Source organism: Lynx canadensis, chromosome C2 (genome assembly GCF_007474595.2).
Source record: "Lynx canadensis isolate LIC74 chromosome C2, mLynCan4.pri.v2, whole genome shotgun sequence".
Taxonomy (NCBI): Eukaryota; Metazoa; Chordata; class Mammalia; order Carnivora; family Felidae; genus Lynx; species Lynx canadensis.
Window position 1 is genome coordinate 118660708 of NC_044311.2, and position 13772 is coordinate 118674479.

At 35.6% G+C, this 13772-nt stretch overlaps 1 non-coding gene across 1 annotated transcript in view; it reads right to left on the reverse strand.

Moving 5' to 3' along the window:
* The window catches only part of LOC115524166, a 63945-nt gene extending 55920 nt beyond the window's left edge, over positions 1–8025 (reverse strand). The window contains exon 1 of the transcript XR_004344061.1: positions 7937–8025. This is a non-coding gene — a transcript (uncharacterized LOC115524166). The remainder of the gene's footprint in view (positions 1–7936) is intronic.
* Between the last annotated feature and the right edge of the window lie 5747 nt (positions 8026–13772).

The following is a 13772-nucleotide window of genomic DNA, read 5'->3' on the forward strand; positions in this document are numbered from 1 at the left end:
TATTTAAAAAAATAAAGCAACCAAAATTTAGTGAGGTATCACTTTACTGTGTTTTCATTAAATAGATCCTCTCAAATCTATTGTGCTTCTGTTAGTTTCAAGGTATTTGGTTTCTTGATAAAGAAAAATTTTCCATACCCAAGACAAATCATGAGAAATTAATATATTTATGATGACAAACCAGAGCATAATAAAATGAGCTAATGAATAATAAAATTGTACCATTATAACACATATCATTTATGTTATGACCAAGAAGAGTCCTGCTGTTCTGAAAATATATCTATGTGCATATGTTGGTGTACTCTTTGCTATTCTTCATACACTTCAGTGAGTCCATACACATGGGCATATTTTAGTATTTAAACACACACACACACACACACACACACACACACACAGAAGAATTAACACATAATAAATAGATTTACTCTATGCCATGGTTATGAGGAAAGCTATTTTATCTTTTCTCCAAAAATAATATATGCAAGGACATATAGTTTTGCACATCACTTCAAGGGGATTACAATCCCTCTAGAATTATATTATAGGGTAACAAATACACTACAAAAATTATGTCTACATTAAATATTTAAATGCTCAGGTAGAATTTTTTTATATGCTCTGCCAAGTTATTTTCAAAATAAAAAATTCATTTTTATATTTATAATATGACTCCATTTATTTTGCAAATAAGACTAAAAGTTAAGTTTTGCTTAAATTAGAGGAATACCATCATATATATTAGACTAACGATGACTTGGGGGTTAAACAATTTTTTTAATGCTTATTTATTTTGAGAGAGAGAGAGAGAGCAAGCAGGGGAGGGGCAGATCAAGAGGGAGAGAGAGAATCCCAAGCAAGTTCTTTTTTTTTTTTTTTAATTTTTTTTTTTCAACATTTATTTATTTTTGGGACAGAGAGAGACAGAGCATGAACGGGGGAGGGGCAGAGAGAGAGGGAGACACAGAATCGGAAACAGGCTCCAGGCTCCGAGCCATCAGCCCAGAGCCCGACGCGGGGCTCGAACTCACGGACCGCGAGATCGTGACCTGGCTGAAGTCGGACGCTTAACCGACTGCGCCACCCAGGCGCCCCCCAAGCAAGTTCTGTGCTGCTAGTGCAGAGCCCCACGCAGCCTCTATTTCATGATCCAGAGGATCGTATCCTGAGCAGAAATCAAGAGTTGGATACTTAAGCGACTGAGCCACCCAGGTGCCTGCCTATTTGTTTAGGCATATCCAACAAATTACTTAGGCTTCGTATGATCATTTCAGTGCTGGCTTTCAGATTCTGCATGTTACATACAAATAAAGAATGTTACTTATCCTCAAATGATTGTAAATAAAAAATGAATACCCCTTTAGAAATTAGTGGATAATTCTCATGAAGTCACACAACCAAACTATTAGAGTTTGGAGACAAAACCGAAGTCGTGAAATAGGCAGAAGGAAGTGCTGGTGAGCCTGTGGAGGAAGTTGTCAGTGGTTGCTGCTGGGTTTGCTGGACTGTACTGGCTGGCTGGGTGGTCAGTCTTTTCAAAGGAACAGGAGAACCAAACATAGCCTCAGGACAGTTCTTATTGGTTTTTTTGTTTGTTTGTTTGCATGCTGGCTTGGCACCACAAATAAAAACTATTACTTATCTACTTTTGAAATGGGACCACATCTACAAATGATTTTCTGTTGATAAAAAGCACTTGTAAAAAAACACGTTTTCTTTTTCTCTGTTTTGTTGTTTAGGAAGGAATGGACTCGAGACAATATGAAATAGTTATTTTACTCTTTGATCCAGAAAGTTGGATCAAAGATATTAATGATAAGAGATGATCCTTTCCAGAAAATTCACACACTCAAAATGTTTTGCATTTAGTTCTTAGAATGTCCATTGTCAAAATAAAACCAAAATGAAGATTTATTTTATTTTAAATTTTCAAGGGCTAGATATGAATTTTGTCATTGATTCAAGTCCTTTTGTTTCTGATTTCAATCTTTTCTGGCTACTCTGTATTGAGTGCCTAATTTACTATTGATCAACCCCTCCTCTGTGGGTAAGGTGTCAAATAAAGAGGCAGAATCCACACAAATTAATGCTCAACTCCGAGCAATGTTAAGTGTTAAGAAACTGATTGGGGACAAAGGTTTAATGTGCTCTTTGAAATAAAATTTTGGATTATCTATAGGTTTCAATTTTCCATTCCCCATTGTTACAGACATTGTATTTAAACTGAATTTGTTAGAAAATTCCTTTTAAAGTAATGAAAAGGGGCTAAAGATATCCTTATCTTTCCCCAGGCATGAGACTAATATTTTTTAATGCTTAACTAATCAAACTTGAATGACACTCTCCGCTCATGTTGTCAAGAAGTACAAGTTCCCCACTGTCAGCTATTTTACAAAGTAGGTACTTGAAAATTCTCATACACAAGACCAAAGACTGTAGAGATATAGATTACCTTCCAAATTTCTCAAGAGATGGGACAAAATTTATGAAAAGATCTTAAAATAATGTAAATAATATATCACATATACGGAAAGAGACAGTATATATATGGAAAGAGACAGTACAATTACCCTCCCCCTCCCCAGATAAAATTAGAGAAATCTTCAAGCCTTCTAGATCTGGTCTAGATCTACCATAGCGTACGTAGGCTTACTGGCTATATGTTCAAATGCTCTGCTCTCTCTGACCTTCCCCTTAGTGGTGAAGACTCCATGCAGAGAACCATAGAATTTCATTAAGTTATCCCAGGAGAGAAGGATACAGATTCTGGATGAGTGTGATTTCTTATGGCCTGGCTGTCTTGAGGTTAAATGTGTATAATAGCTGGACACTGGTTATTCCCATATCTCCTCATCCTTTTTCAAGTAAGGAGTTGCTCTCAGGGCTATCACGGTAAATATACTTTGGTGCACCATTTTGTAATATAAAATAAATTTGGGAAGAAAAAGGAGAGTGCTTATTTTGAAGGCTGATGAAATTATGCTCCATTGTTTTCCAATTTCTCTATCTAATAAATTGACTAAAATAGAATTAATTTTTCTAAAGATTTGATATTTTGTTTGAAAAAGGCTTTGAAATATTTCAACTTAAAGTCTCAATTGCAGAATGTCATTTTCATACAAATGAGAAAAACACACATACTAAAGTATTTAGCTAGATTTTTAAATCTTGATGTTCAGGAGTACATGAAAATAGATTTACATAAAAATCATATTTGTTTATGACATAGAGTACAAAATGGTAGTACAGTTTGACAAAATCTTGGAAAGAAAGTTTTAAATAGGTAAGGGCAATAGGAAAAATGATAATAACACCTTCCATTAGCCAGTAATTATTTATGGACCTTTAAGCATATTGTAGGTGCTGTGGTACTACCTCTCTTCAAACAGTTTATTTGATAGTGGGGAAGACAAATCGTACATAAACAGCACGAATATGACAAGATGCATACTTACAGAGACATACGAAAGTTCAAGGGGAATACTAAGCTGGGAAAAATTGACTGAGATGAGGCCATGGCTGACAAAGTTTTCTAAAGGACTTTAGCGAAACTATCAGGCATTAGCCAAACATATAAGCAGCAAGTGAGGACGGGCATTCTAATCGGAGAGACTGGTCATGTGGGCACAAAGGAATGAAAAAAGATGAACTTTATGAGAAAGCCAAACAGTGAAAAAGAGTGAGCGTCAGAACTGAGTTTAGAAAAATGTGCAAGAGTAGGATAGAGAAGGCTAAAAAATCTGTACTTTTGTTTCTCATCTAAAAAGAGTCATTGATGTATATATCAAAACAACAAGACAGCATGAAGGAAAATAGTTTCCAGCTATTCTTGAATGAGGATTTTCAGAAGCATAGAATAAAACAGGTTCCCTGAGACAGAATAGGGTCTCATTAGGTCCCATTATCTTTGTTGAGAAAAAAAGGAAATCCTTGCTACTCAAAAGAGATCAGTACAAGAGGCCTAGGAAACAATGCAGGGTTTCTGCAAGTGTGTTGTGGGTAACACACGATGGTGCCCAGGGTGGCAGGAAAATGCAGTAAGAGAACTAGCATCCGGTGAGCATCCAACACACGTCAGGAAATATCTTTAAGTAACACGATCTTATGTAGTTTTCACAACAACCCTATGAAGTGTGCACTACTATCTCAAAGTCACATTTGGTTAAATTAAGTTCCAGAGAAGTGAACTTGCCCAAGATGATACCACTGGTAGAGGCAGAGACAGGATCTGAAGCCCTACCTGTCTGATACCACCTCTTAACACTCTTTTTGTAGAATCTCCTACCTCAAAGTAGAATCTCTGCAACCCACCATTGCCAAGTCTTACTGCCTTGCAGGGAGAAGGCTTTGGGACATGACCCTGAGCTAACTCTGGTTTTACGGGGAAGGTGTGGTACAGTCAGAAACCAGGTCAATACATCTCTGTGAGGCTAGAATGGGTCAATCTTTCAAAGAGGTCATGGTTCAAGACAAAAAGGAGTAGGTGCCAGAGATATTTTGTAAGCAGAACTGAGAGGATTTGGTAACCCAGCTGATATATGAAATGAAGGAAAGCTGGGCATTAAGAAATGAATCTTCTGGCTTGAGAGAGTAGATAAAAGAAGGTAACTTCAACCAACATATAGAATATGGGAGGAGGTATAAACTCCATGATTAGAAGTTTAAATTTGACCTGAAAAAAAAAGAGACATGCTTCAGTAATTATTCAAATAAATTCAAGAGAGAAAAACCAGAGATTTTACAACAGCACATTTCATACATCTCCTGGTAGTTAATTTATTGCAAGCCCGAGCAAATGAACACTATAGTGGACTATAAAATTAATTATCAGTCAGGTCCAGAGAACTCTGAGGGTTATTATCTGGGATCATTTAAAGATATCAAATGCAATTTTAGGATCTGAAGCAGACATTACTTTTCTGGTAAGAGATATGTAAATGACACTGCAAAGTTAATCGATTAAGGGTATTGTCTGAAAAGTTGTTAGGGCAAATAAGACATTTGAAGAGTAGAAAAACAGATTTACCACCATGGCACATTTTTATGTACCTTAGCTATTGCACAATTTGAAAGGATTTGGCATAATATTACTTCTTATGATCGCCATCATCAAGTCTGAACATCATGTTTGACTATGGGAGGAAAGATGAAATGAATTCCTAAGTATAAACATTCAGGATGTAGGGAAGGAAGTTTGAGAGATGAAGAGTTCAAACAAAAACAAAAATGACTTTCCCTTTATTAGTTTTTAGAGCTTCCATTCTTACAGAATTAACTTGAGTTGAAAATAGGTAGAATTATTTCTTTGAATCAATACAGTATTTTTGGCTCTCTGTATTCAAAAGGAATGCCAAGAATGTATTTCGTTAACAAAGAATGCATTTATGGAAGAACATCTAGCACACTGATGATCATGTGTAGCTGTTAGTCTGATTTCCATGGATTCCCAGCCTGTTTCCACGGATGGATTCATACTATGGTTATGAATTCATTCATTCACAAGTATTGTGATAGGCAGCATTGTAGGTATGGATCTGTGAATAAAACTGGACAAGTCCTTTCCCAACAGGGGAGACAGACAATAAATAAACACATAAGTAGAAATACAATTTCCAAGAGGGCTTTGAGCTATGAAGAGTAACAAGTAAAAAGGCCTGTTTTACATAGATGAGTGAGCTTAAAATAACGGCCAGGGATCTGATCATATAGCATTTTACAGGACATGATAAAGTATATATATTACAGTAGAATCAATAGGACTTTTGCTGATGGACTAGATGAGGATGAGAAGGAAAAGGAGGGGTCAAGAATGACATCCATATTTTTGACTTAAGCAACCAAGGGTTTAGTAGCACTATAAGAAAAATAGGGAAAATTTGGGGAGAAACAAATTAGGCAGACTGAGAGGTTGATCTGGTCATCTGGAGATGTAGGTTGGACACACAAAGATGGTGCAGAGTCATGTGATAGCTAAGTCTAGAGGTCATGGGAAATTCAGGACTGGGACTATAATAGGAAAACATTGAAAAATTTTTCAGCCATGGGAACAGTTGAGACAATATGAATGTGGATAAAGAAGGGAAGAGGGCTGAGATTCCTAGAGCATTCCACCATCTGGAAAATAGACTGCATGGCAAGAGGCTTTTGCAACAGAACACCTCTGCTCTCTATGTTACTTCTCTGAAACTCAAACTGGCAATCCACTACAGCTTATAAATTGTTGATACTCTCTATCATAACTGTGAATCAATGCACTGGGAAAATAAAAGCCTTTTAAAAAGAATAGTAAGGAGAATGGGGACCACCAGGATTTCTAAGTCTAATATATAGAATTACAAATTCGTACAAACTTAAAAGTATTTATGGGGAGCCTGGGTGACTCAGTTGGTTAAGCATCTGACTTTGGCTCAGGTCATGATCTCGTTGTTCGTGAGTTCGAGCCCCGCATCCAGCTCTGCGGTGACACCTCAGAGCCTGGAGCCTGCTTCAGATTCTATGTCTCCCTCTCTGCCCCTCCCCCACTCAGGCTCTGTCTGTCTCTCTCTCTCTCTCATTAAAAAAAATTTAAACTTAACAGAAACCCATGGGGGAGGGGAAGGAGAAAAAAAAGAGGTTAGAGTGGGAGAGATCCAAAGCATAAGAGACTCTTAAAAATTGAGAACAAACTGAGGGCTGATGGGGGGTGGGAGGGAGGGGAGGGTGGGTGGTGGGTATTGAGGAGGGCACCTTTTGGGATGAGCACTGGTGTTGTATGAAAACCAATTTGACAATAAATTTCATATATTGAAAAAAAATAAAAAAAATTAAACTTAAAAGTGTTTTTCACAGATGGTAACATTTTGGGTATCCATTTCACACACACACACGAAATAGTTCATTTATTAAACAACTACTTCTAGCTTTGGAACTGTAGCTGACATGATACAGTATGCCAGGCTGTCTCCTAATAACTATTAAAATTCATATACACGGCAACAGAGTTATCTTATGATTACATTACTATCCTAAATAATAATATGCATTTCTATAAAACTTGATGTTTTATGAAACATTTTTTGATGAACTCAGACAACTGTATAAGGTTTGGAAAGTAAATATTATTATCATTGTTTTGCTAATAAGCACACTGTGATTCAGAGAGGTTGACTGATTTGAAGAATGTCATCCAGGTAGGAGTATATAACCTGAACAAGGAAGTTATGGCTCTTAATCCTTTGCTCTTCCCAGGATCCCACCATTTATTATGTAGTTTGATTTCTTATTTACACTTAGAATCAGAGGCATGTATAAGGATTGTGCAGATTGTGTTCTGCATGGGTAATCTATGAATGGCCCCTTCACACTGGGCAGTAAGCAGCCTGAACAAGATAAGCAATGACTGTGATTAAAATGATACTTTACTTTGACTATTATGTCAAATAGCCTCAGAAACATGGAGAGATAAGAGCTAAAAATGATTTGTCATTCTATTAGAGATAATTATAATCCCTCCAAATAATAAAAATGAAAAATTGAATTTTCCAAGTCTTGATGATTATTAAAATTCTTTGCTAAATCTGAAATTTTGCAGGTTTTCTTTCAGTATAGTATTTAATGTCCATTTTTCATTTTCTAGAAGCATTTCTCTTAATTCACTTTTTCTTTGATTCATGTTCACTTATTCAAGTGTTTTGTTAGCAACATTTCTAAGTTTCTACCTTATCTTCTTCCAGCAGGTTCTTAGACCTATTCTCCCCTCACCTTTAAACACTCCTGGCCACTAGTGAACCAATTAGTCAATGGTGGTGGCTTTTTCTGGAAACAGTACTCACGACTTTCATCCCCCCACTGCCACTTCTGCTTTTAGTTCCCTTGATTTGCCACATTGTTTTCTTCATATTTTCTCTAACTTACAACTTATTTTTCTTCATGATTTGAATCTGAGAATGCTCACCATATTGTGATAGATCAAATGATCGGTTTTCATCACCACTCTGCCTCCTCAAGTTCCTGTTCTTGTGAGAAGTCCGCCAAAGGCTCGCAGTCTACTTTAATTTCACTGGCTCTTCTTAGCTCATCCTTAAAAAAAAGAAAGAAAAAAAGAAAGAAACAAATGATTTCTTTTTTATTCTCTTGAAACTTTTTCGGCCAAAATACACGCTGACTTTGATGTACTGACGCAGCTGTAGCTCTTCCTCTGCTACCGATAGCCACTTTTTTCAAGTTTATTTATTTTGAGAGAGAGAAAAAGAGCAAGCAGGGGAGGGGCAGAGAGAGAGGGACAGAGAGAATCACAAGCAGGTCCTGTGCTGTCAGTGGGGAGTCTCGATTTCACGAACCAGGAGATCATTAAGTGAGCTGAAACCGAGACTGAAGCTCAAACAAATGAGCCACCCAGGTGCTCCCCCATAGCCACTTTTAAGTGAAACAGGTTTAGAAGTCAAAGAAGAAGAAAAGATGTGTGTGTGTGTGTGTGTGTGTGTGTGTGTGTGTGTGAATATAAACTGTAATAGCTGTGTTATGAAATGCATACTAACTAAATAAGGATATTTGGCTAGTTCTTTTTGTAATTAACATTTATCAATATCTACCAGACAATTAGAGAATCAATTAGAGAATTGTGAGCAAGTTTCATTATGACACTCAGGAGAATGGTCATATGACAATATGAAATATTTATTCTACAATATTATGACAAAATTTATTCTACCTGGGGAGCAAAACTAGTGCTTACCAATAACTGAAAGGCAATCACAAATATTTTGAGATTCGAGGGGTTATGTGAAAGCCCTTTTCTAGTAGGCATGGGACATCAAATTGTTAACATTTAATATGGAATAAGTTAGTAGCATACTACATGTCATTCTTTGTGGGACTAAGGGTAGAATACCATAAGATTGCTGGCTATGTCAGCTCGGGTCAACATCTCATGGGAAAAAAAAGAAACTAATAATTTTGGTCTTTCCTAATTCATAGAGTTGATAAGAGAATCAAAGAAAATAATGTACTTGTACATACTTTGGAAGATATAAGGATTGTAAAAATGTAACTTATTTTAAGCCTTTGGGTTACTCATTGGCAATCTTTCTACTGCTTGTCTAGATCAGTCAGGAAATCAATGGACATCACTTTCAGTTAAAAAATTAATTGTTTTGCTTGACATGTTCCATGAGTACATGGACTTTTGACTTGGTCAAATTTAGCATCATTCAAAATAAATTTAAAATTTGATTAACTGGAGTTAGTATTCACATGGTCATGCAAAACTTACAAAACATAAATACTACTGCTAGTCAAATCTATAAGACTTAGCCACTTCATTTTTGGTTTGTTCCATTGCCTTCAAGATAGAAAACTAGTAACATTAATAGTAACAAATTTATAATATTGATTTTAACCAAGTGTACCAGTATCAACTCTCAAACTCATTACTTAAAATTTACCTCTTAAATTTAAAGAATGTAAAAATACAACCCATCATTTTATGAAGTGCTATTAAATAATTATTCTAAAACAACATATTATTATATTCCCAAGTATCTAATTGCATCTTTGATGGTATGTGACCATCTTATTACATATTTCTCTTAGAGACGGGCAGTAAGCAATACATCCAATTCTCTGCATACAAGTATAAATCATGGTAAAGTGGTTCATAATTCTAGGAAACCAATGTTATTGAAATATTTACTCATGTCTATCTATTTTACTTTTGTCTATCAGATTCTAAGATTTAGACTTGCTCATAATTAATACTTCCCAAAGTTGGGTTGAAGTATTTCTACTGCTCAAAAAAAAAAAAAAAATCCATATAGAAATGTAAAAAAGCAGAATGTTAAAGTTAAAAATTAAAATTATTACACACACACAACTATAATTATCAGTGCAAAATACTTGAAAAGAGGTCCAGTAAGTTTGAATTAAAATTTTCACATTCAATATTAAATTTTTCCTAAATTTACTAAAGTCTGTAGTTTGTTAATATTAAGCATAGATTTTGATTGAAATACTAATTAATATTAAATCTCATTTTAGGGAATTTATAAAATACAAAAACATTTAACTTCATATTAGCTAATATTCTTTTATTATCTTATATACATTAAAACTTTATGATCTTAAATGTTGGCATGATGGAGATACTGGTCAATATGAAGTTTTTTTAATTAATAAATAAGTTAATTTTCCAGTTTTATTTCTTTATACAACTTACCAAACCCAGCATAAATGGGTTGGGGGGGAGGGGAAATCAGAAGATATTTTGAAAAGAAAGAGCACTATAATGGTGATGTCAAAGAAAAAAAAGAAGAGAAAAAATAATAACAAAGAGCCTAGTTAAAATTAGGTAATTTACTAAAATACTAGCATTCTTCTATGAATTTAAATAATCCAAACTCACAAACCAGATAAAAAAAAACTGTCCTATAAAAATAAGCCAAAAACTAAAACAATTGACACAATGAGGTAAAAATATTCAAGAGCTGAGAATAAAATCTAATCATCTTATGCCAATTGGATTAGCAATTAAAATACTTATATGTACATCAGGTTGTGGAGAAGTGAACACAACCATACAAATTTACAGTGACAGTTGGTAAAATTCTTTTCAAAAGAACCTTGGCTGTAAGCAACATGTCCCAAAAATGTTTATAACATGTGACTAGTAATCCCATTGCTGGAATTTATTATGCAGATATAATTTAAATGAAGTAAAATAGTACATGTATAAGACAACTCATTGAACTGTTTATAACAGTGAAAAACTCCAAGTAAACTCTCTTTGTTGCTCTATGGGTAACAAGAAGTTAAAGGATATTTTTCCTGCTCCCTAGAATTTTAGGCCAAAGCTGAAGACAGAAAGGCAACAAGAACCAATATATAACTTTATAAATCTAGCAATAAGGTTCTATAAATTTCAATAAGTTGTTGACGCTACTGAAACTCCTGTAGTGCATACAGAGAGGATTCTAAAGGTACCTTATGCCACAGACTGAATGTTTATGTCTCCCACAAATTCATTATGTTGACACCTAATCCACAATGTGATACTATTAGGAGGTGGACCTTTGGGAAGCCACTAGGTGACCAGGGTAAAACCCTCATGAACGGGATCACTAATCCCTTAAAAAGGAGGGCCCAGAGAGCTCTCTCTTCCCTTCCTCCCCTGGGAGGATTAGAAGAGAGGAGACAGCCATCCATAAACCAGGAAACAAACACACTAGCACCACATCTGTGAATACTTTGATCTGAGACTTCCTAGCTTCCAAGAACTGCGAGAAATAAATTTCTGTTGTTTGTAAGCCATCCAGTCTATGGTACTTTGTTATAGCATCCTGAACTAAGATACCCCATTATACTCTTCCCTCACATCTGGAGCTAAGATGGGACAGGTAAGGTTCCTAGTGATCAAAATTTAAGGAGGTACATACACAGCCCTGAGAGTAAATGCCTACTTAAATACTTTGCTTTAGACTCCTTTCCTGATTGGATTGGTTTAGCCTAGCGGCTCGATGGTATGTCTGTGTGACATATAAACAGGGGAAAGCATAGTTAGAGAGAGGCAGGGATAGGGAATAGGGGGTGAAGAAAGGGTGGTGGTAGAGGAGTCTAAAAGCCACTATTTGGCACGAGAGAATTGCAGGTCTCCTGTGCATCAAGTAGAGGTCTGGGATGACATTTAGGTCTAATCTGTCATCTTCCACCATTCCTCCTGTTCTGCAGATTCTTCTGCTTCTGGAGTTACCTTATTCTGTGAGCAGCCTTCCTGGTGTGGTTCTGGCAGAATGTCGCAAATACAGAATCTTCCAGATTTTCTCTCGACACATAAAAAATATGCAACCTTGCTATGCTAAACAGAGGGTTTGACTCTTTACTATCACCTTGCCTTCAGTCCCATTGCCTTGTACATGGATTATTTTTAGAGTTCTGTAGACTCTGTATCAATTGTTATCAGTACTGTCAATATTTGGGGGAAAAAATCTGAAGATTTGTGTCTTACATATGCATGTACTTAGTACAGCTCTTTCTAGTTTCTCTCATTCATTCAGAGGGTTGTTTTACATCTATGCTAAGGTGTCTCTGGTGAGAGCTCTTCAAACACGAAGCAATAAATATGTGCAGAATTCTCAGAGTTTTACTGCACTTGTAGAATTCTTTAGAGCAACCAAAAATAAATCACAAGAACTCTTGTTTTCCTTCTTGATAATGGTGTCTCTTTGAGACCCTACAAAAGCAGCATGACATTCTGGAGGTTATCAGACAGTTTTCACGGAATATGTACTTGTCAATTAAACTTCTGACGAAGAATATCTTTCTACTAACTCTCTCGAATTTGACAGAGCTGTGCTTTGTATAGCATGGCTTCATCAGCAACATGAGCAATAGTACCGAGGCGACATCTGCAAAATCAATGAATGATGAAAAATTTGACGCATATTTTAAAATATCTTAGTAATCTTATCCTTTGTCTTCCTTAACTTTTTAGATTAAAACTTCCTTAAAAAAAAACCAAAAACTTCCTTTATGTTACTTGGAGTAGAGGCATCTGAAAGCTTCCCAGAAGCAGAGGTCAAGTCACATTCCAGCTGTGCATCTCATTTATAAAATGTAACAATTAGCAGGATGTCAAAAGCATTGCTTATTTATAAAACTTAACAGTTTGGATGATGCCAAAACCATTGCTTAGTTCATGTACAGAAAGATAATAAAAAGCCAGAGCTCTCAGCAATTCAACAAGTGTACCACTCCCAACTAATCTAAGAGAACAATAATGATGTAGCCTAAGACAATTCAAAAAGCTATGTTGAATGAAGACACCTGGGAGGCTCAGTTGGTTGAGTGTCCAACTCTTGATTTCAGCTCAGGTCATGATCTCAGCCATGGGGCCTGTTTTAGATTCTCTCTCTCGCTCAAATTAAAAAATAAATATAAACCATCTTATTAAAAAAAAAAGCTATGTTGAACAAAGTTAATACCTCTTCTTTGATAGCATTCAGTTGCAGGGCTACCAAATCAGCAAAACTGATACTTTTCTGTACATTGGGAAATGTAAGAATTAGCATTTAGTTTCATTTGTGTCTCTGTGCACGTGCCTGTATACATGGGTATGGCTATTTGTAACATCAGAAGAACTGTGGACTCATAACATACAAATTGGTCTACTTTGTGCATATACTTTTTGTTTATAAAAATATTTCTGTAATTTGTTTTCTTAGTTCGATATAACAATTTTGGAGTTTTAAGGAGGAAAAGAATTATTATAGTTCTTTTGTGGAAAATAATAAGAAGCCCAGGGAGTATTAATTCATTGAACTTTCATTTGTTTATTAAATATGCATTTGCTGATTTTTTTAAACCTTATTCTTATCAGTAGTTACTGGGTACACAATAACTAGACATATTCCTTGCTTTTCAGAAGCTCATGACATGATGAGAGTGGGGGAGATATTTTTTTATACATAATTGCACATAAATACAATACGTTCAACTGTAAATACATACAAATAAGAGCTGTGAGAGGCCAGTAAGTTGAATAACAATTTCTAGAGAGACTCTAGGAAGATTTTATTGAGGATGTGATTGCTAAGTGGCTCTTGGTTGAGAAATTTGGAATGGCAGGTTAATCTGATTTAGAGATGAAGTTGAAAATGTAGACAGAGGCCAGACTGTGAAGAATCTTTAGATCGGGTTAAAGGTTAAAAGTACTTGATTTTTATCACTCTTCTACTCCCTTGCTTTTGCCACACCTATTGCCTCCCAAGTACTATCCAAAATATTAAACAACTTAACCA